Consider the following 27574-nt stretch of genomic DNA (forward strand, 5'->3'; position numbering starts at 1 on the left):
ATTGCAGCCATGGAGAAGAGATATGAGGGAAAGTGGAGTTCTAACATGTTGGCCGACTACTGTTGGACTATTGCAAGGGATGCTCCACATGTAACCTACAAAAAGCAAGCCAAGCGAAGACGCTCAAAATAAAATAAACATAATCCTGTACAAGGGATCACTTGAAACTTTTGTCTACATTGCAGTGTAGTTCTTGCACAAAAAGGTATTTGTACATTTTTTCATGTTTTGATGTTAATACTGATTTTTATTACGGAATTGTTAATGTTTAACTTGACCACGGTTACTTTATTCTCTGTATCGCTGTGAAATTGGTATTTGCGCAATTTTGAAAAAGAAGTACAAGGGCATAGAAAGCTATAGGTTAGGGTACTTCTTAACTCCCCAGCTTATCACATCACCGTGAAATAGATAAAAAAGTGAAATGTAGGTTTTTACAAGGATTTTGCTAAAATTTTCTTTCATTATTAATACATTTGTATATATACAGCTACTGTTGTATAAGGGTGTTATTTTCACAACCTGAGCTAAGAAAATTCTTCTATTATCATTTCCTTTCATATTATGCTTAAATGAATGTAAAAATTGCAATTTCAAAGAATTTACACACTTTCGATCAAAATTTGTTGAACAGTGTAATCAGCCTTATCTGTATATTATCTCATGAGACCTTCAGATAATCTTTGATATTTACATACAATATTCCAATTTGTTTCATCTTTATATTTGGTATTAATCCTGTCCTTAAGGGTAAACCCTCATAATCCTCTTATTCCCCACAGTCTAGTCTAATTTCAATGTCGGGAGATATAATTCACCATTGCAGGAAACTTAAAGATGTCATCAAGTGACGTGTGCATACTATATAATGCTCAAGTTTTATTGAAATCTTCCTACCCTACCTCATATTAATTGAACTATCATCTCAACTTGGATCCCAAAATTTGATAAATCGCCACGCTTAAAGTATTCAGAAACGCTATCAAATATACGATGCGTTTTGAAATATCTAAACGTGTAATTATAATGTGTTATGTTTGTCTTCGTGTTTAATATTTTTAAAAAAGTTACGCTTCAAATGGACGGGTACACGCTTTTATCTCATTTATTTCGCGTAGCTTTTTCAAGTTAATTACAGTTTAATACAGTAAAGCTTTCATTCTTGTTTGTACTTTATTGTTGGAGTTTACTCCAAATGGTAAAAAAAGTATTATTTTACATCTACCTTAAAACGTTTGGAAGCAACAGTGGACCAATTTCTCTGAATTATGTATTTTTTTACCACTCACTTTTGCCATATATGTTTCTTTATTGAAGTTCAAAGCATGTTGGAAAGCACATTTTCTCTCCCAGTATTTAGAGGACTTCCGAACTCAGGAGTTCGCTTTTGGATCATACTATTTTCCTAATTTCTAATCAATGGTTATATATTTTATCATAATTCCCACATAAATTTATATTCGCATTATTTATAGCTTATTTTATGATAAACATTACTTAAAATTAAAATCTTATTTAAGTGTTTAGTTAAATAATTTCTATATCTATACAAATATTATAAGAATAAAAATGCCGGAAACATTTATTATACATTTTATCAACTTTCATTCGGAATGCGTTTTCACCAATATGCCCATTTATATATTAGTTTTTATTAACTTTGGTTGGTATAACCGTCCTTGAACTTCATTCTTGAAATTTTATTTGTATCTTGGTGTATTAGAACGAAATATCTCACTAATAAAAACATCTTTTTATCAATTCTCCAGTATGGTTTCAGGCTTAGTCAAATCTGCAATTTTTTATATAACATGCTTATATTCTTTCTTATATGCATTTTCAATCTATTATTTCCTAATTGTTGTTATTATCTTCTACACGTAACATCAAACTATTCTATGTACTTAATTGTTGCACTCATTAATTATTGCTAGTAATATTTTAAACTATTAAAATTTCTTTGACTAGTATTTCTTCCTCGTGTATTTTTTACGATTTACCTTAAAATACAGTACAACAAACGCTTTATTTATCGGTATAAGAAGAGCAGTTTATATTATAATTTTCAACAAATTTCTAAAATCTTTGGAACCAAATTGTTTTGTTTAAATGGTTTGAAAGTTATAAGGTTCTCTTATTTACTAAATTGATTCAATCGATACTCCAACATGAACACCAGTTTTACCCGAATTGAAAAGCAAACCTATTTTTGGAAAACATAATAATTATCGTTAGTAAATCTCAATAGTCTTTGTTATATTGGGAAATATATTTTAATACATCAATGTCCGTTTTAAAAAATACACCTTGTGTTAAATGATAAATTAATATTTTAAACATTTATCTACAGAATATTTTCATCATACTTTATGCCTTTCATCTATACTTTTTTCTCTAATTCCTCTACAATCTGGTAGTAAATATTTCTTTTAACAAATTGGGATTTAATAATATCAAATATATAACATTCTATTTTCTCTAGATAGCTTATATTATTTACTTATTATATTGCAGTGGTATATTTCTTTGTATCTATATGCTTTCACACCTAACAAAATAAATACTTGCTATTATTTATTTACTGCAATACAAAATTACAAAAATTATTAATTTTCTCACGAAATATTATTACACCAACATTTAATCTTTTATAATTTGATTAAGGACCACCTTTATCAGTAAAAAACGTCTTTGGTTTCTACATTAAAATGCAAGAGATATGTTTTTACTCCAAACCAACTCTTTTATTTTAGTGACTGGTTTTAATAGCATTCGAAATCACGTTAAACAGGAATCGTGCAACTGAAGCATTGGTTTAAGATATGTGAAGAACATATTTATCATAGCTAAATTATACATCTATAATTTTTATGTGAGAGGGAAACTTAATTATATTATACATACTAACGACTCTAAAGATTGAATCTTAACTCCTAAATTTTTGAAATGCATGGAATATACCTCTTTCTTCTTATCTAGATGTGATCTTTTCTTTCAATGTTAGCAATTATGTTGTTTCAATACGCGCCTCGTAATGATCTTGATGTATCATTTAATTTTTCCATTACTTTCTAATTGGTTATTTATCTTACGATGATCACTTGTTGTCTATGGAACCTACAGCCTTCTTTATTATTATATAAATTCTCTATTGGTTTCATATTCTTATTTATTAAATAAATCTCTTTCTAATAAATAATAATTAAATAATAATAATTAAATAATAATAATAATAATAATAATAATAATAATAATTAAATTAAATAATAATAATTAAATATGATTATAATTTAATATAATTTTAATTAATAAAATTTAATTAATATTATTTATAATTAATAATATTATAAATAATAATAATTAATAATAATATTTAAATAAATCTCTTTCTAATAAGGTGTTTACAACACGCTCGTATCAGTTTACTTGCTATATTGTATTTAAGATTATTGTAGCATTTAAGAGCCAACACATATTTCGGAAAGCTGGAGTCCACGCGTACTCTACAGGTTTTTATGTTATCATTTGTCGTAGACATATATAAGAAAAAAATATGTTTTACCGGAAGAAACACATACAATAGGTAAGATAAAAAAACAGGTGAATTTGCTTGTAAAACCATGATTAAATAAAGGGATTAATATTACCATGGAAAAGCACCAGACCCATCGAATGAGAAATAATTTTTAGAGAACAAATGGTGTTGATACAATAAGAATGTGCAAAAGAACGCCCCTAAAGTAATGGTTGAAATCCGCGAGCGATCGGAAAACACCCCTTTCTCGTACTATCATGGAGTAGTGACGCGTGAAAAAGAATATATCAGTCTAGCTGGTTTCTTCAATGCATCATGATAAGATTGTAGTTCCCCGAAGAGAAAAATCCGGGTGTAATCGAAGTATATAATGAAACTAAGTAATGTGTGAATACACTCGATAATCTATTGAGATTGTAGAAGTGCTAACAAAGTGGGACGTAGGCCTGGGACTCTCTTCTTCAAATTAATTGATTGTGCAAGAATTTCTTAAATGGTGTTTCTGCAGTTCCCACTATACTGTGCTACCAGAACAATTAAGAAAATAGTATTCCTATGTAAAGTGGAAAACAAATACAGAGGTACCTTGAAAACCCTCAGTGCATACAAAGTAAGGCAAACAAGGTTTTACTGAGACTGGTTTCGTGAGGAATATTCAAGTGCGTTCTGAAACAAACCACGACAAAAAAGACGGATTTTGTGTCCACGAGGTAATGACATGGTAGGAAAGGGATTTAAAGCAAGATGTACTAATTGTGGTAACTCCACTTTCCTGGTATGGAAACATTGTCTATCATGTGTGCTCTTGAATTCTGCGACAAAATATGTAACGAGGTATATGCTCAACGTGTTCATTTTAACCATATTACAGTAAATAAAAGTTCAAAAGTTTATTTGAAAACTTTTATAAATGTAATCTAACGGAAAAGTGCCCTCCAATGATACTCTTTGCAAACACCAAGTGTGCATTAATGTAAACGTTGAAAGACTGATGCTAATGTTAATACTACTATTTATTGATACAAACATATATAAAGTCACTAAATGTGCTTAACCAACACATTGGCTACAATATCACTTTTTAAATCGTACATGAGAAGACGTTTGCTATAAAAACGTTATTGAATTCATATTGAAAGGTGGAACGGGACACACAAAATGGAAGTTCAGAATCGATTCTACTTTAATATTCTTCTAATTATTATTTTGTGGCATTATTTTATACTGTATTCATAGCTTTATTAGCTCCTACCTAGTTTTAAAATTTAAAAAAAAAATATTTTTCTTTTTCATAACATTACGAAATATATATTCGTATTCATTATATATGAAATGGTAATTTCTAACCTAAATTCTACAATAACATCTTGAAAATAGTGTGTAAAATTTGTTTTCTTTAAACTCAATATCAATATTATATCATAATGTGCTAATAACCAGAAAAAAATATGATTTATATCTTTAAAAGACCGTTCTATTGTGGTAAATTCTTTTATATTCACTACTGGAGAATGGCGCATCTTTTGCCGCCATATAGCTTTTGGTGCTTGAGATCCAGTATCATAAAAGTGTGTTAACATTCGAATATTTGAAAAAATATATCAAATAAATATTGTAACCTTCAGACTCGTAATTTGCGAGGAGCAACAAAGGTTGCACTACACTTACTCATAGAGCGGTTTTCTCCAAATAAAATTTGACTTTCCTTAGTACAGATCAAAATCGTAACAATGTCGACTAGCTTCAGAAGTAGTCCATAATTGGATTATAATGTGAACTCGCTTATCTCATTAATAGTATTCGACAAAATGTCATTATTGAAAACAAAGATTCATAGACACCAATCGGCATAAATCTATTGTTCATCATATCAAAGAGTAGATGAATCTCGAACGATTTTTCAAGTTTCCTTTCACAGTTGATTTTCGTATGTTATTGAAATGCATAATTGATTATAGTTTCTAAAATCTATTACGAATCTTACTATACTTTTAGCAGATTTTGAAGTTGATAACATCCAGTCATCATTAATATTCCTAAAACCACTCTGAGTTCCTAAACAGTAAATTCCAAATTCAGACCATTTTAGTAGTTTGAAGCATAATCAACAGTTTCTCTTACTATCAGAACTGGCATGTACTTGGTTTGGGGATATAGTACTGTAATGCATTTAAATATGAACTTATTTAATTTGTTAGATGTACTATAAGATATAGTTGGCAAACTAGCATATTCTGGTGAACAATTAAGCAGATAGGATTAGTTTATGTTCGACCACGTTTGGCTTTCAGCCCTTGTCCTGATATATTTGTACTAAATATAGTGTCTATTGTCTCATTTCTGTTAGAAATATTTAACATTTTTTAGAAGTATCGCCTACTATACCTTACACATGTTGAAGTGCAGCTGCTTGATCTGACAAATCACCTTGGGAGAAATAACACAATTCTAAACATCCTGTCATTAGATGCCACACCCATTTCATCATCAACTTTTTAATCATCTGTAAGAATCTTTAACTTACGGTAGCATAACTTCTGCATCACTGAAACGTTCGTCATCGGTCAGTTGTTAAATATTTCCAAAGTCTCAGCTACTGTGGAGGCTATGTACATCTGGTTATCGCTAATATATATATATATATATATATAGTGCACAAAAACATGACGATCAACATTATACACATCTATCAATGTACACTGAACACACATTACACGAACTCTTACTTGACTTAGCGAAAAGGATCCTGGTAGTCAGATCATACATCGCAAACTCCCAGCGATATTATATAAGATCAGCATTGTTATAAGGTAAAAGTAGGCGTTGTATCTTATTACGTTTTCAGAAGTATGATATTGTTATTGACTCTACATGCCTAACTGAGGATTTTAGAATGATTTATCACTACTCCACTAAACAGTATTGTGATCAAAATCATTGAAGCAATATCACTCGCACTTAACTAAAAATGTAATTATATTACTGAAAAACAACACGGAGCTAATTTCACAAAAGTGCTACACTTCCTAAAAGAACTGAAGTATAATACCATACACATTTTCAAATACATCATTACAGCTTTGAAATTTTGTATATTCCTTGACATATATCGTCGAAGAAACACTTAATTGTGACTCTCTTTTTATTAATTCTTAATGTCATTTTTGAAAGTAATTTATAATATTCAACTCTATATACATAACCAGCAATTACAGCAACAATGTTAACCAGCAACGTATTTACGGATATTTATGTAAAAAAAACTATTAAACAGATACTCTTAATCATGTTTGTCATTACATTACACAGCTAAATAATCACCTTCACTAAACGATTCTAAAACTTTACCACGATTATTAATAACAGGATTAGAGTTTTGCAAACATTTATCTTCATAAAATTGATTTCTAATTCAAAGTAACTTAATAATGGTTTAGAAGGGATCTCTCCATAAGAACTATGCTTGTACCTAATATCTTTTCCCTTCTACTAAAATGTCCAATGTGGTACAATGTTTTCAGAATATCCATAATTGCAACACTAAACTTTTTACCTTTAACTTTAAAAGGTAACTCGTCACTTTTTAAGTCCCCTATAAAGTACTTTATCTTTAAATTATTTTATCATCCTCTCTATGCTGAAGTTGGTAAATAATTTTATTTTTGTATTAACTTCTACCTCTATTATCTACAATTTCTTTCCCTCAATTAGAAGTTGTGTCTGTTATGATATTTTAATTTTTCGCACCAATTAATATTTCTGCAAAACTTGCTGCTTCTCTTGTTAAAGAACCATTGCTACTAATACTAAAAGAAATGGTTGTTTATAACACACCAGTATGTTATTATATGAATTCATGATTTTTTCATTTCTGTTGTATTTATATTCAAGTTCAATCTTTTGATTTTCATGCTTCTCTTATAATATGATGAATTTTAAGCATTTAACTCGTTACAGAGAATAGAAACGTAACATACTAAATGTAATATATATATCGGTACAGTTGATATAAAGAGAATCTTTATAAAGACCATTCGAATTTTAAGGCCATGCTAAAATGTATTTTGGTAATTTACCAATATATTTTGCAAGACTGGTAAATTATCAGTAATTATAAGTATATTTAGCAAAATGTTTTCCCTATATTACATAATTTAATTCCTTGACTGGAATGGGCATAGAGAGAGATAAATTGTAATTATCTCTACAGTATATATCATGTTCTCTGCAAAGCTTGATCTAATCGATTTATAACTATATCTCCCCTTCTACTTTTTATTTATTTGACATTTCGTTCCCGGACCTTAGTACCAAAAATTCTTTAAAGGGTAAATCAATTGTTTGTTAAACAATTAAAACATTTACAAAACCTCATCTTACCTCTTAGTATTCAAACTGTTGCTGCTAAATTATTCGGAATATAAAAGAGAACTATTCTAGCCTTTTAGGTCATATTAAAAAATGTGAGATTTTGAAATTAATCATGTTTATAATACCTACTGTTTTGTTACAAAAATAATATTACCCACATTTTCCTTCTCTACGAATAACAATCAATCGATTAATTAAATTTCATATATCATTTATACAAACATATTCTTCAGGGAGTTCTGTATCTGTTTTCTTCCATTTCCAGTCTTAGGTGAATCTTATAAAAAAGTTACGTTTGATTTATTCCTACCTTCCCAGAGTTCTAGTATAAATTTGTGCATATAAATTTCTAAAATTTTGTGTTCAGTGCATTTAGTTCATAGATTAAAAATTTATCATAATTTACTAATATTTCAACTCAGCCATTCAAACCAATTTTATTCTTATCTTGTGAATTTTCTCTTCTTAATAATTGGCATAAACGTTCTGTTCCATTGTGCTCTGTTCAACTATTTGCAAATTGTTACATATAACTTTAACGCTAGAACTTTCACTTTTATTTAATAAATTATTAATTATGATTACGCTTTTCTCAAATGCATAATAACATTTTAAGTATAACATTTCGTTGAAATCTTACTTAAGTGAGTTCCTTTATTATTCCAACTCTTCCTCTTCGACACTCTATTTAATCAAATTTTGTTGTAGAAATATCATTGTTACTTTCATAGTATCTATAATATATGTTTTACAAGTTTGAAATGTCTTCAAATAAATAAAATCTGCACGTATACTTGCATGGTCACGTTCTGTTACCAGATATTTTAGTGCTTTTTATCATATTTCCTTAATCCAGAATATCATCTATTTATGACTATTCATGCTTCTTATATTAATTTTATACATTCCTTTTTTCATCCAAGTAATGATGTAGTCTTTCTCTTTTACGCTCCTCTGGATTTCTTTTTCATCAATTAATTATAAAGAAAATCTTCGAATGAAAAAAATTGATGTATGCACATTTAAAAATATACATTAGATATTTGATGTTGGAGGTTATCATTAGAATGATTGTACATTAAACCTGAAAGGTTCATGGGGATGTCCCTTTATTAAAGTCATTAGGTAACTAATTCAATATATCGTTTCGGTTTCTTGTAGTCTAAGAATAACGAGTATGAATTCATTAATGAAAATTTAACTATTACATATAGCTGTATTTTTATGCATTGTTTCGACGGGGTAAAATTAAATTATATTTTCGTATATTTCTCTACAATATTGCCCTATGTTCTTTTATGTTGGTCAGTATATTCTAACATATTAACTTTGGGCTTCCAAGAGTTTGTTAGGAATGAATATCAATCATTATTCTAGAAGGAAAGTACTGTTTTGCAGACCTGAAGTATTACACAAAGTGTATCTATGAATATAACACTGTTAAAAAATCAATTGAAAAAAATGAGTAGAAATTTAAATCCGCAGCAAGGATGTAGCAATTGGAAGTAACGAAGGTTTTTCTTTGTTTTTAGTGAGATAAAGACTTAAAAAACACAACTAAATTCCAAATTATATCCTTATAGAAAATTAATATTGATTGTATTGTAGAGGATGGAATGTTACTTAGATGTGACGAGTATTCTCATAATCTAACATTAATTATTAAATGATTTACAACACATGCATTTTTTGTAAACTTCGACTTTTCTAATACACTGATATATTTTAATTTTCCTCTAACAACATTTAAGAAATTGAAGTAAAATTAACAGGTGAGGATCATAATTCGATCGTTTTGGTGGAACATCTGTAATCATAATTTTACAAAACGTTTGTCTCTAATAAACTAATTGTTTTGAAAGGCTTGAGTTTCAACTTTTACAGCAAATTCAAGAACATTTTTTTTAAAAAAAATTGAATTATCTTAACAAAAATACTGATTATAATTTTAATGAAGACACAGACTTATTTACTCTTACGGAGCACATTGTTATATGGAAATTAAAATCTTAGTTGATCTAGGTAGGTAAATGTTTATTACGAAATATTTAATAAAACTCGCAAACGATACCTTTAGGTGGTCATTCTCGCAAATATGATTTAGAAATCATGCAGTTGTTATAAACAAATTTGAACCATAGGAGCTAATTTCAACTAATATTGGAACTTTGAAAGTGCCTAAATCTAAAGCATAGTAAATAAAAAAGATGGTATTAACACAGTTAATTAACTTGGGTTATGAAATAAATTTAAAAAAATATATTTCCATTATGATTGATGCCAGGGTTTTTATGTTTACAAAAAGAATATATGGATAGTAATGATGTTTAGGGTAAGTGGACAGGGACAAGAGTACAATCAGTTGCAGAAGAATAGAAATAAATTGTATGAAAATAGGAATGTCAATAGTAGAATACAAATATAATTATAAGAGTAAGTTGATATTTAATATATTTAAATGATAAACGGGAGAACAAAGAGGAAAAATGGACAAATAATAGTTTTTTATCGGTTACTTAGTAAAATATCACGATAACAATGTAAATTTTATAAACAAAAGTAAGCTCTTTATTTCGTTTGTGTACAAAATGTTCACTAAGATATAAAATGAAGGAGATAAGATCACAAAATATATGAAATTTTCAATATTCACTTAGCGAATCTGACAATAAGTTTTTAGTAACTGCTTTCTTACATACTATGTCTAACTATTTTATCACTAGGATAATTTTGGAATATTAGTATATTTTTGGGTAATGCTGTAAACTGCTGATTATATTCCTTCTTGCAAATAAGTTTCGTTTAAATTGCTGTGGTAATATTCATTTAAATAATTGATAAATAAATATAGATATATATACAGCCAAAGTAAAATTCCGCATGAAAATGTGTGCATTATTTCTACTTATTTTATTTTTGTTATATTAAGAGTATTATATGAAATTACGTGTTTGAGCTATGTGGATCATCGATGCAAATTCCCACGGCAGCCGGTAAATTTATTTTCACCTCTTGGCTTACTTCTTCCAAAGTGTAACTTACTGGATTGTAGAAATATAGGCTCCATAGATGGTTAGATAACAAAGCACTAAGTGTAGCAAATACAATCAAAGTTAGAACCCATAAACACCTTAAAAGAAATAAAATGATATTCAATATTTTTACGATTCAAGATTCATTATCTGACTTACGTTACAATATTAATTATCACATTTACCTAATCCATAATATTTTGTTAGGTTATATAGGTACAAAGTCAAACCTCTTCATTTAATGAGCAAATGCTGTCTTGATAACCATGTACTTAACGTTTCTAATATTATTAATCAAATACGTCAATGAAGTTAGGATGTTCAAACGTATATTTTTCAAGACAGAACTATTATTACTAAGGGTAAAATTTATATTTTACATAAACTCATAACGAGATTCGATTCCAGGGATAGATGTGTAGCAAAATTGGATTCTTACAAAGCAATAAGATATTTTTAGGCTTTTATTGTACACATCTGGTCACAAAACCCTAGACTGCCATTGAGAGACTGAGTTCTAGAAATAGAGCCTATGTTTCTGCGTACTTCGATTTCTGCTTACACAGAAACTTACTTTCCTCCACTGTGACAGAAAGAAACATGCGTATAATAATAATATTGTAACATCTTCGCATTGAGAGAGGGTAAGTGTATAATTGTCATATATATTGCACTAATGACGCAATAAAATAAATATGTAAATAATACATACATTTATAAATATATAAGCTTAAATACTATTTGATAATGTATGATTAAAGCCTGTAAGATAATGTAGTTATGGAAGGTAAATGTACACACACGGAACACTTCCGATGTAATGGTTTTGTGTTTCGGTGATTAGTGTCACTGGGGTGTTTAAAGTTACTTACTTAATGTTTGTTCCAATACTGCCTCCTGAAATTTATTTTATAAAGTAAATAATCTGCATGTAACTGCAACAGACAGTCATGCTTCGTGTTTTATGTATGGATATATGGAAGTTATTAATATACCATAGCTACGTAATAAGAAAATTAAATATGTATACCAAAGCAAATTACAAATCATTCCAGTTGTGTCTCTTATGTGGGTGTTTCTCGAATGAATCTTGGTGATAGAGCTAAAAGAAATTTACAATTAGTTACTTTGTTAAGCATCCTTCTCCTTAAAACTAAAAGGCGCATCTGCGAGGCGTAAAAGTGAGAAGAAACGCATTTGTTCTAAGCTTTCCTATTTTTATTTTTTTCCATTTTCAGCTCATGTATATATATTCTTCAACAGAACGCAATATGGAAATGTATAATCGAAGGTAATCTTTATTCAGTATTTCGAAAGATGTTTCACAAAATGTTTTATTTTCATCATATTTTCAAGCATTAATTTATTTGTTACAATAACAATACGGACATTATTGCTTCCTTATAATCACATCTAAGAATACATAGATTATCTGTAGCCATCATATTTGTTCTAAAATAAACATCGGACAGCTTGACAGCAATCTCTTGCGGGTCCCTAACGATTTTGAGCAACAAAGTAAAAACTGTAGATAATGTTGCTGCCACTCCCAAATTTTCCGTTATTAGCCCTGACTTCCAAGAATTCATATTTATCCAAAGTGGATTCAAAACATTAATCATGAACATAGTCAAAAAGTTTATGAGCCCCCTAGGATGTCTCTTCTTCCGTCTTATAGTGTGTTATAGAAGATAAATGCCGTCCAGTTTTTTTTTTACTAGGAGGTAATATGCCTAAGATCGATGACACATTTCCGCGCTGGATGGCGATACTGATACGTTGGAAAAGGAATGCAGTAGCTTGGGGGTCACCAGTTTTGATTGCTATTCGACGGCAAAGCTCATTAATGAAATTAGATTCTTCGTGATCCCAAGACTCACTGTTTTCTGTCTGTATTTTAGTCTTTTGTCTGATTCTCTGTGAGCGGCGAAGAGACATTCCTGAATTGAAGAATGAGGTAAGTTGAAAGGAGCAAACGAATCGGAACATTTAAAAGCGCAGACTAGTGCTTCTTCATTTTTCCACGGTACCAATGTCATGCCATCAGAGAAAATTATATCTGCATTATATGTTGCTTTACCATTGCAAAAATTACTAATTAAATTTGCTAATGGAACGTTGCTGTTAGTAGCCCTCTTTTAAATTATGAAAATTGTAACATACAGAAAGATCCATATTAGAACAATGAAATTTATTCTAGATATTATGTACATGGCAAGATACAAGTGATTAGAGTTATAGGACTGTTCATCAACTATGACCTTGTAAAATCAGAATCATGTGATCCCACGACATTCTGAGATTAGCGCGTCTATACGTCCTGGCATGGATTCAAGAAAGTGCTGAATATCTTGCTAGAATGTATTCTGTAACTCGGTTTGTACTCGAGCCAAAAGCGTGCAGATTAGACGGTGATGAATCGAGACGAAATTTGAACCAAACAATTTCTCAGATATACTTGAAGGCGTCATACCAGATGACTGGGCAAGCCCGGAAAGTAGTGGTACCTCACGTTCTAGAAAGAAATCTTCCACATCTCTCGCGACATCTGGTTTCGCGTTTTTCTACTGAAATATGGGGACTGGAGTAACCTGAAGGTAAGGAAATACCTCTGGTTCTAAGACCTGACTAATATACTAATATTTGTTAAAATTGCCATTCACAAGAAAGAATTGCAATTGAATGTACTACCTAATTATGTCAAACACAATCAATTTTGCATTAGGGTGGGCGGAAAAAATCGAAAGTTGATGAATCAACTTCCGATAGTGCGGTAAACTTGCCTCATGACCTCAAAAGAACGTCTGCGAGATTTCAACGAAATCGGTTAATATCTTGAGGTTCCTCAGACCTGCAAAAATTTAAAAATTATTCAACACACATTTTGTTTTCAATTTTTTACTTCATAAAAGTTTTACATTAAACAACTTCCGACAGCAATTAAAATTCACTTTTACTAGCCTTTAGCAACAGTAAAAAAATCAGCTATATCAATGAATATCTTAAGGTTTCTCAGAATTGCCAAAAATGTCAAATTGTCACCAAATTCCTATCTATTTGAAAATCTTTATAATATTTTAAATATGCCCGTAATACAATTTCTGATTTTTTAAAAATAAACTGCCAATCGTTCAGTTGGCAACACTGTACTTAGTAAAGAGTAAACTAGTTGGAACTGGTGATTATAATCGAGCGGTTAGGAAGAGTGTGGTACGTACAAATCAGAAACAATCAATACGTGGCGTTCAATGTGAGGTTAAAATTTTGTTTTATTTTAGAGCAGTTAATTATTAAATCAACATTAAACAAAACGTCTTGATCTGTTTCATTTTCTCTGAACGCAAGCCAAAGAATTGATGTAAAGGTTTTGTTATTTTAGTACAGTAAGAAATTAAAGTTAAGCCCGAAATGGACTTCTACAAGCTAGTAGACAAGAACGAGTTCGTGACCCCTATTCCAAAGTCAAGCAAAGTATTGTGGAGCGAAATGGAGTGTCCGATACTCGAACCGCCAAAGGACTTGAATCCTTTTCCAAGTTCCAACTATCCTCTATGTATTGCAATATTGCTTAGATGAGAGGTTCAGCACTATAAATCCAGCAGGCAATAAGAAGGATCCAAATTTTTCTCCTGTTGATGAAACAGTTGCAGTAAAAGTTGAGGGATTATACCGCGCTAAACTGGATGAATTCATCATGGAAGCTGGGAGAAAACATTTTGACATAGCCGCTTGCAAGTGTAAGGATTTCAAAACCTGCTCTTCTGAAAAATGAGAAAGGTTCCTTTACTTGAGCAACCCTTCCTTTTGATCCAGAGGACTGCGAGGAAAGGAAAGATTGGTTCCGTGGACTGGAATGAAACTAAAAGGATTCAGTATAGAGAAGACAGAAGGAACCGTGATTCCATAAGGAAAGTGAGGATTCTTCGAATGGAGGCTACCGATCAGCCGGACTTGGAATGCAAATCTATGCACATGCAGGAAGACGATTCAGATTCATCGGAGATGCAGGCAATGGATCTGTCTGAGGCTCTAACAGTAAGCGAGCACACTGACGACCAGTCCTGCTCTTCTATCAGCACCGCTACAATCGCCCGTACGAAGAGTCCCACAATACAAAGCATATTGTCGTCGACATGACAAATGCGCTTCCATCTGGCGAAAACAGCTTTTTCTAGCGACACGTTCGGCCTTTCGGATCGTGCCACGACAGCAATTCCCACAAGTGTTCCGCAACATCTAAAGCTCGTGAAACCAGATGAAACAGTACTTGTAATCGATAAGAATAAAATTAGGTGAGAGAATATAAAAGTGAGAGCTTCGCTTCAAGCTGGAAACGACACCAAGTTGAAAGGTCTTTACTTTGACGGAAGGAAAGACAAAACTATATGCATTGAGAGGAAAGAGTCTAAGTGAAATCAGAGGAGCAAGACTTAAGAGCATATTTCCCTTATCGAGGAGCCAGGATCGAAGTATGTCGGCCACGTTACACCCTCATCTGGCTCAGTTGATAAAATTTTCAGAAGCTTAAATGCTTACATGGTGTATATTGAGGACAATCTGGAAAACCTTATCACTGTGGGTGTCAATACAGGTTTGAAAGGTGGGATCATTCGCCGCCTGGAAGAGAAGCTTAACCGACCCATTCTCCGTTTATACATAGCAACAGAGAATCCAACACCTCAGTTGAAGACACTGAGGGAGTTCGTCATGAAGTGCTACGTACCCGGATGGTTCACAATCAAGTGCAATCATTCAATCAAAGACGGAGTCCGTAATCTCTGGAACATCATTCAGACCTGTAGATATTTGCCAATGAACCTGAAGAACGTAGTGAATAACCTTATCTCCCGAAACGCGTTCTTTGCTCATCCGGGAAACATTATGCTCTCAATGGTGACCGACAATAGGGCGCACATTCGAGAGTTGGGTCTCAGAAGAATTCTGAATGCAAGGAAGTAAGAGGAGAGTGTCATCAGAGTGTTTGAAGTTCCTAAAATCACTTTTATTGAACAGATTATGTGGATATTATTGCTTGTATGAACTGCAAATTTACCTCGCTTCCAGTCATGCAGAATATGGAGACAGACTTTATCAAGTCATTGATCCACAATAAGGAAAAAGTTGTGGACTGTGAATTTTCAGCCTTTCCGTGCCACACGCAAGCCGTTGAGCGCTGTTTGAAGGTCGTCACAGAAGCGTGCCAAATGGTATGTAGTTCCCAGAGAAGAGACGGATTCCTTCGTGCAAAAGTGGCTAGTCAGGCGGCAAATCCGAAGTTTGATCACAAATCTTACTACAGTACAAATTAAAAACTAATGAACAATGAACGTTAAGAACTTAATTGTCAAATAAATGGATTTGGTGGTTTTGTTTGGTTTTTTGCAAGTTCTGAGGAATCTAAAAATACTCTTTGACGTCGCTGAATTTTTTACTGTTGCTAAAGACTGTTAAAAGTGAATTCATTATGCTGTCGGAAGTTGTTTAATGTAAAACTTTTAAGAAATAAAATTAGTACCAAAACCAGGATTTTGAAAATTTGTCAAAAAAATGGGTTTTTGGTAAACTTCGTCAGTTCTTGGCAGTTCTGAGGAATTTAAGGATATTCATTGATATAGCTGAATTTGCTTACTGTAGCTAAAGACTATTAAAAGTGAATTTTAATTGCTGTCGGAAGTTGTTTAAACTTTTATGAAACAAAACAATAAATAAACACAAACGTGTTTTGATTAATTTTCAAATTTTTGACAGGTCTGAGGAACCTCAAGATATTAACCGATTTCTTTGAAATCTCGTACAAGTTGTTTTCAGCTCATGAGACAAGTTTACCGCATTATCGGAAGTATATACATCTACTTTCGATTTTTTTCGGCCTACTCTATTATGCATTGACCGCTATGGTATTAAAGAATGCAAGCTAGCTGATTAGGCTCACGACATAAGAGTATGCGGATATCACTGTACAGAAGAACGGGTTAAAACGGGACTCTTCACAAAACATCACGCTTTACTATTCAGCACGCCAGTGGCAGTGTTTGAGTACCCATACAAGTCTGATGCGCTTATGGTTAATTGTCAAGTGAAGGCGTCGCATCGCTAAGCGAGTTCAGAATGGCTGCACCAGCCCGGCCTTCAGCAAACAATGTCGAACAGTCGAGCAGCAATTGAAACACATATAAAATTGCTTCAGCATTGAGCCTATGTCCGTTTCCTTATGGACACACGGACAATGTGACTGTCAGCCCGAATGCGGTCACATTACGTAGTCAATTCATTGCTCGTTGCTTTGCGTGACCCTCTTCTGTCCACTGCTTTACCACATTCATCTCTAGCGTCGCACCACGTCCTGTATGAGCGGCAATTTCGTGGGAGGAAAACCCAGCATCTTGCTGACATATCATTCTGCCCTCCTTCCCTCAACTACGCATATTGCGCCCATTGACGACGTTGAGGCATCCTGGGAATTTCCCTCCCTGCGACAAGCACGGACCTCGTGTGGTATCACTCCGATCGCATTCGAGAGGGTACTACCTGGCACAAATGGACGAGAGGGTATTACCTTCAATTTTAATCAACATCCTTACTCCTACAAATCCTTACACATATTCGCAAATTTTTGATTTATTCTGTCCATTCGTTCTGGTTGCTGCAATTTTCACCACGAGAAAAGCATACACTTGTAAAGAAAATTACACTGGCCTAAAATTAAACACAAAGAAGCAATTTATTGTAGTTATTTGTTTTGAAGGTACTAATATGGAAAGGTAGTTCATTAGGCATCATTTGATTTAAAAATGCATTTTATTGTTACTACATTAATTTCAGTTGAGTTGATATTAGTTTAGCATCCCTTTCAGCAACGATGCTACATGAGACGTGGACCTACTGATTAACGTAGAATACGAACCACGTGAGCTCCCACCGGGAATCGAACCCAGGTCTTCCACGCCAAAGGCGCGTACGCTAACCGCTTAGTCACGGAGAAGCTCATTAATTTCAGTTAGAAAGAATACCCTCCAATACTTATATGCCTGAGAACAGAAAGTTAGAGACACTTCTATATGCATAAACATTTTCAAACTTTTAATAGTAACTAATACTTATACCTCCTTTATATATGGAATTTATAGATGAGTATTCTGTAGTATTCGGCTTCAGATTAGAAGTTGAGCTTATCCTAGTAAGAATAAGACTTAAAAAATGCATATTTTTAAAATTATCTTCGGTTATCCGGTAGTTAGTTTAATACGAAAAAATATAACAAATTTGAGTAAAATGATGCTTAAAAGAAGATTTTGTGAAAAAAGTGTTTCGAAATAATGGAAAAAAATAAAGAAGATATATTTATAGCTTCAGTTTTATATTTAAAATGAAAAAAACAAGGGGTTAAATTCTTGGGTTAATTCCAGGAGCTTACTGTTAGACTGAAATTTAACGTATCATTCTGTAGCAAGTGGATGTGAGACTTTGCTCAATAGCTTATGGTGTTGTCATAATCAGGCGAATTTTTGCCAAGAGTGGAAACCGGATATTCACCAGAAAAAGGGAATATTCTAATTTCTTAACATTAAGAAATATAACTTATTACTGGGAAAAATTGATCACACTGTACTACTTTACAGCCCTGCATATTCTATAGTACTCTCTCTATGAAGCATCTCTGCCTACTGTTAGAGTTTAAAAGAAAACAATAAATCTACCAATATTCAAATTGAATATAAAAGTGTGTAAAATCTCGCTCTTTACAACACTTGGAAGGTAATTATGTACATATAAACAAGGAAAAGTGTCTATATAACGCAAAGTCGAATACCGCTTCTATCCGGAGTTACAGACATTTAAAAGTATGATGAAATGAAAGGCCGCTTTTATTTGTGACCCATAGACGAGACAGAGAACTGTGTTGACAGGCAGCAAACAAAGAAAGTGTTCATAGAGTATCCAAAGGTATAGCAATCGGTTTAGTACAGTGAGAGCGCAAGTGATTTACTAAAGGAAGAGAGGGTTCCTCCAGATATGTTCCTATGGATACGTGGACAAACTAGGCGAAATGGTTCAACTGCTGCAGTTCATACGACATCATTTGATGGATGATGGTAGCGTAAGCCGACTCAATATAGCGGATGATAATATGATAAGCGGGGTTGGTCAATACGTAAGAAATACATGCGCACCAATGTGCACAATGACCTCAGGAAATGGGCCCCCATATTTCAAATACTGCAGTAAAAAAACGAAATAAAAACAGTTAATTTTACATGTTTTGAAATTGTCCACCACCACAATGTTAACAACGATACAGCTTTTATCCCGTAGGCTCAAACACACCTGACGTCTCGTAAGTAAGCGCTGTAGCTGCCCCAACTCGTGAAATGAGATCTCAGGCTTTGGGACAGGGGTTACACAATTTCTTGCAGCTTTTACCGCAGAATGGAATCAAACTGTGTGATGTAAGGCGAGCGAGGTGGACATAAATCAGGACATCCACTTCCCATCCATCGCTCGGGACACGTTTCATTGAGGAAGTTCCAGACATGGTGGTCAACATGCACAGCGCGCCGTCGTGTTGTAACTACATTTGCAACCTAAGTGCCAAGGCACTTATAAAAGGCTCGTTGAGAAGTCATGGATAAATGTTAGGCTTCTTGTCACCACAAAGACGGTTAAGCAATACGCAATGTCAATTAGATCGTTTAAAGTACCGTAAACCGCATTGACTGCAAACCTTCAGTGCATATTACTACGTTTGTTCATGTAGTTGGCAAGTTCGGATTGCGATAGTTTGTCGTATCATTGGCAAAAGTTCGCACGGCGGGTAAAGTATCGTGGCAATAAGTAATGCATTTGGTTAACTTGAATGGGCACATAGCGTCATCATGGAAGACGCGCCACACACTCACATGACTCTTGTGTTATATCTGAGCTAGACAGCAGGTGCTGGATTTAGGATGAGCCGGAATTGTTGCAACAATATCTTTTTCAAACTTAATAACTTGCCTATTTTAACTTCATTCAATATTCATACGGGATCTGTGGATCGCACCACATCACTTTTGTTGTTAGGACTCTTCCAAATCACCACGCTACGCCCGGGCCAGCGACCGTTGGACTATTTTAATAACCTTCAATTGCAAAGCGCAACGTACAAATAGTAAAAGGCGTATCAACGAAGAAAGTTAAATTCGATATTGGTTCGCTTGACAATAACTTTACTCTAACAAATTTTATTACTCTTTGGATATATATTTAGGAATTTAAAAGGATTCGAAAGAAGTAACTGAGATATTAGTCATGTTGATATAAATTGTAACTAGGATCAATCTTCGTATATAACTAACTGTACTTGTAAGAGCGATAGGCGAGCTACTTTATTTAAAGTGTAAATGGAAATCTGATAACTACGTACTTTTGTGGTAGCTATCAAATTAAATAATTTGTGAAAGTAGGAAATTTTGGATCAATGTGAGAGGAAGAAGACGCACCATTACTACCCCTCTCTCGTGGTCCAAAACAGAGCTGTAGTGTGTTATGTAATATTCTCGAATTCTATACATTTTCTTTTGTCCCAACGTGAACGCTACAAAACTTGTATAATGGTAAGTACATGAAAAATGGAAAGCAAATTAAGGCCAATGAAAAAAACAATGCGAGAGCGGGCTTTAATAAATTTGCATGTTAGCTCATAAGGTATCAGCTGGATTAATATATCGTCTGAATGCTTTGTCCAAAATGTAGTGAGATACAATATGGTAAAATATATCCTTTATATGTAATTTCCAAATTAAATTCAACCCAGTTCAATTATGTCTAAAATAAATAATATTTGTCTTGCATCTCACTTTCTTCATATTGGGTTTACGTTGATTACATTACCGAATCACCAAGCGTACAGTGATTGGTAAGCTGAGATATACTCATTAGGAATCATGACAACTTTTCTGGGCATGTGCCAGAATGAACTAGTAAAAACGAGAGGGAGAGAGATAAATCACTAGTTTTCTTAGCAAATGTATTTAGCCTTACAGTAGAGAAACAACAACAAATGTCGATCATATTGTATTGAAGATTTTTCTCGTTTTTTGTGTTACGACCTTAAAAATACAGACTTAATTTGTTCAAAGGGTTATTTCCGTTATCCCAGTCCATTGAACTCGCACGTTCTAATGTTGTATCTATTTGTCATTATCAAAAACTGTTTTTGTGGGATAGGGGCATCATATTTTATACAAAAAGTATTATTCAACTGAACACGTTTGGTGCTCGTTTAGAAATAGAATGGAACGCATGTTTCTTTAAAATAAAGAAACGTTTATTCACCGTTTGAGAAACTTCCAATTCTGAGGTATAAAAGGAAACCTTTAAACTATTTATACGAAAACGCTTTTATTTGTTAGAAAGTGACGAATGTTAGAATATGATTTTAGAAAACACTTAACATCTATCTCGAGTTAAGTTGCAATCACTACTTTGATAAATAGAGTGTATCCTAATAGTGTACATTTTTGAAAAAATAAATAGATTATCACGTGATTATCTATTAACTCGATTACAGTGATTAAAAATTCTAATAAGCTTCCCTCCAATAACTGACATCATTGCAAGTTCAACAAGAAGAAAACATAAGGTGACAGCAATTCAATATTATTTTCTGAAGACAAAAACACACAACAAATAATTAGTATATGCGAACAAATGGATAGCTAAAGCAAAACGATACTGTATGTTTAGTTAAAGGGCTCTACAGTTAAGAATCTTAGTGAAACAGTAAAATGGTATTAATTCAAGGAGGTGTTTGTTCTGTTATATGATAAAAACTAAATGAATATCAAAAGGTAATCCTTGTGAAATTTTGTATTATTCAATTAGATCCTAGCACGAAACAAGTGCACGGTGGATCAGTCATAAAGCGTTCAATTTCCGTGCATGGAGTCTTTGGTTTAATCCCAGCTCACGGCAAGTGAAATATGTGGTGGATAAACATTGTGTGCGTGGGTGTTCTCGTTGTTGCAATTTGCTTTCCATCATTTTCATTCATGTGTCATCATTGCCGTCTCCTTTAGCCAAACCTATATAGACATGAGATGTAACACCTTACCTTCGTGTTAGTAAGGACTTATTCTTGCAGATAGAAACTTAGGGCCTTATGCAGAGTCATTCCGTCACGTTATTAGTGCCGTACTAAGGAGTTCGACTAACATATGTTTCCTGCATAAGTCAGGCCTTTAGTATGACGCTAATCATACGTCAAAACGACTCTGCATAAGGCGGTTAGTGTAGTAAAGAAATGTTCCGCAACTCCTTTTACTCGCAGCACAGCATAGATTATTATCCATGATGACTCATACTGTATTATAACGACACTGTTACTATAAATACATACTAGAATAAAAAAATATCGAAAGTATTAGAAACACTAATGTAGTCATGCCGAAATCCTTCTAATATGCTACGTGTTTCGTAGGATTAGAAGGATAAATTAAAACCAGATGAAAGGTTAAATATCTGCTAAAGGATAACATCTGGAAAATCTCTTTCATACGTAATTCCTCTAAATGAACTGAACGTTTGTTCACTCTTGATGGTCTCAAAGATGGTTACCATATACCAAGTGAGTTTCTTTTGTTATCTCTTACTGTTGCTGCTTAATAGTGATAATATTCGAATGTAAAATGTGACAGGTTTGTACATGATGTGGTCCCCTGGAAAAATAAAGATCGGATATTTACATATATTCTTGCTGAACTAAATTCATATCAAAACTGTTTATTGTTATTTTTTAGAATTATTTTTTGCTCTATAACGATGAACGTTAAAACCAAAAATAATTTCTGCCATTTGCAATTTGAAAAGAGGGTTAAAAGAGATGAATTGTTTTTATCTATGTAAACATTTGAAGCTCTAAGTGAAAGTGTATTATTCTGTAACTTCTAGGAAGAGAATCGGACGAATATGATATATATTCTTAAGTTATTAAACTTCTTGTTATCTTTCTCTTAACCATCGTTATCTGTGACTGTTTTCATAGAATGACGATCAAAATTTAAATTAGAAATGGTTCTTTTGCCTCTCTGTAGTTGGGTACGGATTTGTTCAACTCAATAAGATTTATCGATTAATATGAATATTTGACTTCGGTTCATCCCTGCACCAGTAGGAAACCACAACACTAACCATTCATATAAAACTTACTTACTGTAACTCACCTAAATAAAGAGCATTTTATCCTCGCTCAGAACAGTAGCTTATTAATAGTTAAACTGATTGGCAAAACACACGACCATATAATTGAGGACTCAGACCTCATTATATCAATGTATTCACTAAATTATGAACATGCTATACTCGAATGTTATACTCACAAACACAGTAGTTTCTCGTTTCGTTCGCAATTCTTCGGCCTGGGATCTTCCTAACAACAAGTCTTTTGATATAATGAAAGAGTGGGAGGAAACCGCAGTGCCCCGAGTAAACCCACAGAAACACGACTGGATTCTAGAATATTACTTACATTGAACGAGAACAAAGTGTGCAGTGGTAAAGATGAAATCTTTCAGTTTAATGTCCCACGAATATCTCCTTTAGACTAAGGTGGAAGGTTGATTAAGATAAGTGAAATGATATAATGGAATGAAGCGGAAGTGTCCCAAGACAATCAACGGATATGATGTTGTCCACAACAAACTTATTTAATGTCCCACAATTATGCTCCTTATGCTATACGTTATTATACGTTATGCAAAAGGTAATGTATTCGGCAGTCGGACTAGGAACCCCATACACCAAATGTAAGCGTTCTGCCGCTTTGCTACCTGTCTCCCTTCCGTTACTAAGTAGAAACACTCGTGAAAACCGACGGACACGATGTTTTACATCATAAGATTACTTTGCTCGGGATCGAACTATGGACCGCATGCAATAGATGTAAACGCTCTACAATTGTGCAGGACAACTACTAATAAAAACATCTTTTAGCCTTCCCAGTTGGTCCAATAGCTAGCACAGATATGCGGTGAAAGTGGTCCTGAGTTCGATTTCCGCAAGAAGAGCATTGAAATTTAAATCACGTGTCCTCTTAGCGAAAAATGACATTTTGTGGGGTCTCTATCTGAAAGATTTAACTTCTCTCTCTCTCTCTCTCTCTTCCTCTCTCTCTCTCTCTTAGTGCGTATTATCAGAATTTTTAATATTTTAATTGAAATATTTACAAATTTACGATTCATGATATGCTTTGAAATGTATTGTTTGATATTACCAATGCTAAAACACACAAACATACATATTATAGTAATGTTTTTATTAGCATATGACAAGAGATAATTATCTTACCCTCTCTCTTTACTTCTACAGATATCTTCGTGTGATTATAACACGTAACAATCACACACACACACACACACATACACAGTAGCAACGAACGAGTGTCACTATCAATTAAATGTTAAACTACAGACAATGTCATCTCGTATTGTATAAATATTTCAGGTAAATTAACTGAAAGGTAGCTGTCCGTGTTTAAGAAATAAATAATGTAGTACACTTAATTTCATGCTACTGGACGGTTAAGCTTAGAAGAGTTTCGGCATTACTATGTTAGTGTTTGTAATAGTTTCGGCATTTTTTTAAATTCTAGTATGAATTTATAGTAAAAAAGCCATTATAATACATACTGAGTCGTCATTCATAATCTATGCTGTGCTGTGAGTACACAAGGATCGCGGAACATTTCTCTACTAAACTAAGGTTCTATCTGAAAGAATAAGTCGTTGCTAACACGAAGGTAAGGTGATACATCCCACGTTTATACAGGTTAGGCTAAAGGAGACGGTAATGATGAGACATGAATGAAAATGATGAAAAGCAAATTGCAACAACAAGAACACCCACGGACACGATGTTTATTCACAACAAATTTCACTTGTCGTGAGCTGGGATTAAACCAAAGATTCCATGCACGAAAATTGAACGCTTTACCACTGATACACCGTGCAGCTGTTTCGTGCTAGGATGAAGAGAGAGAGAGAGAGAGAGAGAGAGAAAGATGCGACGGGCCAGTTTAACTGTTGGTTCATGCCTCAAAGAGACCCGGTACTTAACATCCCACGATTATTCATATTATCCTAACGGAGACAGGTGATTAATACAAATGAATGATTCAATATCTGGGTTCGATTTCCGAAGAGAAAGCATTAAAATTTAAACGCACTTCACTTGTTTGTGTTCCACTTTAAACTGTTGATTCATGCTTTAAATAGGCCTGATACTGAAAAGAAAATATTTCAGTTTAACTTCCCACGCTTATGCTCACTATGCTAAAGGAAACGGATGACTACGGGAAATGAATGATTACATAATTAGTATAATGAAAATGTGTGAGTAGCCCATGAAAACCCGCGGACACTATGCTGTTCAATATTAGCTTAATTGTTCGGGGGGCCGCGGTAGCTCAGTGGTAGAGCGTTCACCTCTGGTGCTTGGGGTCCCGGGCTCGATCCCAGCCCCCGCCAATTGAACTTTGTCGTGGACAAACACCGTGTGCGTGGGTTTTCTCGGGGTTCTCCCGTTTCCTCCCACTTTCTTCATTCCACCATTTCATTCATCTCATCTTCACCGCCTCCTTTAGCCTAACCGGCATAAACGTGGGACGTAAAACTCAAAGATTTAATTGTTCGGGGATCAAACAAGGGACCGCATGCACCAGATGAACGCGTTCTGAGACAGTGCAGGAACACTAGTAATAAAATAACTTCTTATAGTCTTTCGTGCTGGTCTACGTAATGCCGTCGCACTTCTCTGTAAACGAATGAATATATCACAGCTCAGAATATGACAAAGATAGTTCTCAGAAACGAGACATATTTATTACTTACTCGTAGCCGGAACATAAATTATGGTAAGGGCAGTTCTCAGAACCGAGATATGTATATTACTCACTCACAGTCGGAAATGCTATAACATTGCATTTTATTTACAATCGCTCGTATGTATATTCGTATGTAAAATGAACAAGTACTGTACTACTCACAACAACAAAAGAACACATCTGAAATACTGTATACGTACAATTCTTCAATTCTCGTCCTACATTTGAAAAAATCATCCAGATGGGACACTAATTTCCACTAAAAGGGACACTAAATTCCAATCTATCGAACATGAATTTCCGTTTGGGGACTTAACCCTAAGATCATGAGCTCGGTTTCGCTGAGGAGGGAAAGGGGACTTGAGTATGCAAATTTTCATCCTACGATGTAGAAACATTAGGAAATGCTATGAGAAGCTTCCGTTATTATATCGTGCTCAATCTATGGAAACCAACACTATTTTAAAAAGCATAAACTATGATATTCATCTTAGCAACCCAACGCCCAGGGAACGTTCCAAGGGAGAAAATTTCCCCATAGGATGTACTAACAATTAGCAATATCATGTTTCATGATTTCGATTAATAATCATCGTTTAGTATTGGAATGTGTTTCCAAACTGCACCTGCATATACGGTTTTCCATCCCATGTCTTCAAAAAACATCATGAAATACAATATTTACCTTAAAAACTAAGATCAGTTTCATATAATCTGGTAGGAAGCTACGATCATTCAATATCACTGCTTTAATTTATGACCTACAGTCGTTACAGTTGTGAATACGACCAATGCTAAATTGCTTGAGAGGCTTCGATGGGAAGGGGCATAAATAGCTACCCAGTGATATGAAAAGCTTCCGTTCTTAGTTTCGCAGGAGGGACGAGGGCTGTGGGGTGTCCAAAAGAACTACCCAATTCTATGCGAAGCTTCCGAGGGACAAGGGTGGGGGGTACTAGCATTGAACACTTCAAAACAATACACTGTAGTGGTTTGAAATGAGCAGCTTCGAACGACGAATATCATCTACTATAATATTCGAAACAATACAGAAAATTCCGAGACTAGCAGGACACATTATTTCACCCAAGTCGGGTTCGATTCTCGGTGAAAAAGCATTGAATATTTTAAGAGATTAGGTTCATTCAATCCTTTCTATCGTGAAACGAAAATCAATGCGAAGTGCTTTATACGTGAAATTCTCTTCTCACGCAAGAACTAATTAAACTTTAAATAATAAATAAAATACAAAATTCGATCCCATCTTCGACGAAAATTGATTTTGTGCACAGAATCTTTAAGTAGTAGGTTACCTAAGCTACAATCAAGATTAGTTGTCTGCTTTACTTTCACTACCCATTTTTTATTTATTTTTATGTTTTTTATTTACGGTCTATTTCGATTCCCGCGGAAAGCAAAACATATTTTTTACATTTTAATATAACATTGTTAAGCATTAGGTAGTTCAATTATACATACATAAAACCATTAACACGTCCTTCCTAAGCTCGATTAAAGTAATTTCATACTTGACCTATCTGCAAAAGTTATATATATATCTTTCGAAGATTTTTTAAAATAAAAGTTTATTCTATATAGGGGCTCACCTCGAATTGGATTAATTTTATGGTGGACAACATCGTATTCATAGTTTCTCTCCGGGCGTTCGATTATACATACAACCATTAACACGTCTTTCCTAAACTCGATTAACGTAATTTCATACCTGGCCTATCTGCAAAAGTGACTTTGATTACTAATTAACACATCTTTCCTTGA

The sequence above is a fragment of the Thermobia domestica genome, chromosome 3 (assembly GCF_964235325.1).
Source record: "Thermobia domestica chromosome 3, izTheDome1.hap1.1, whole genome shotgun sequence".
In the NCBI taxonomy this organism is placed as follows: Eukaryota; Metazoa; Arthropoda; class Insecta; order Zygentoma; family Lepismatidae; genus Thermobia; species Thermobia domestica.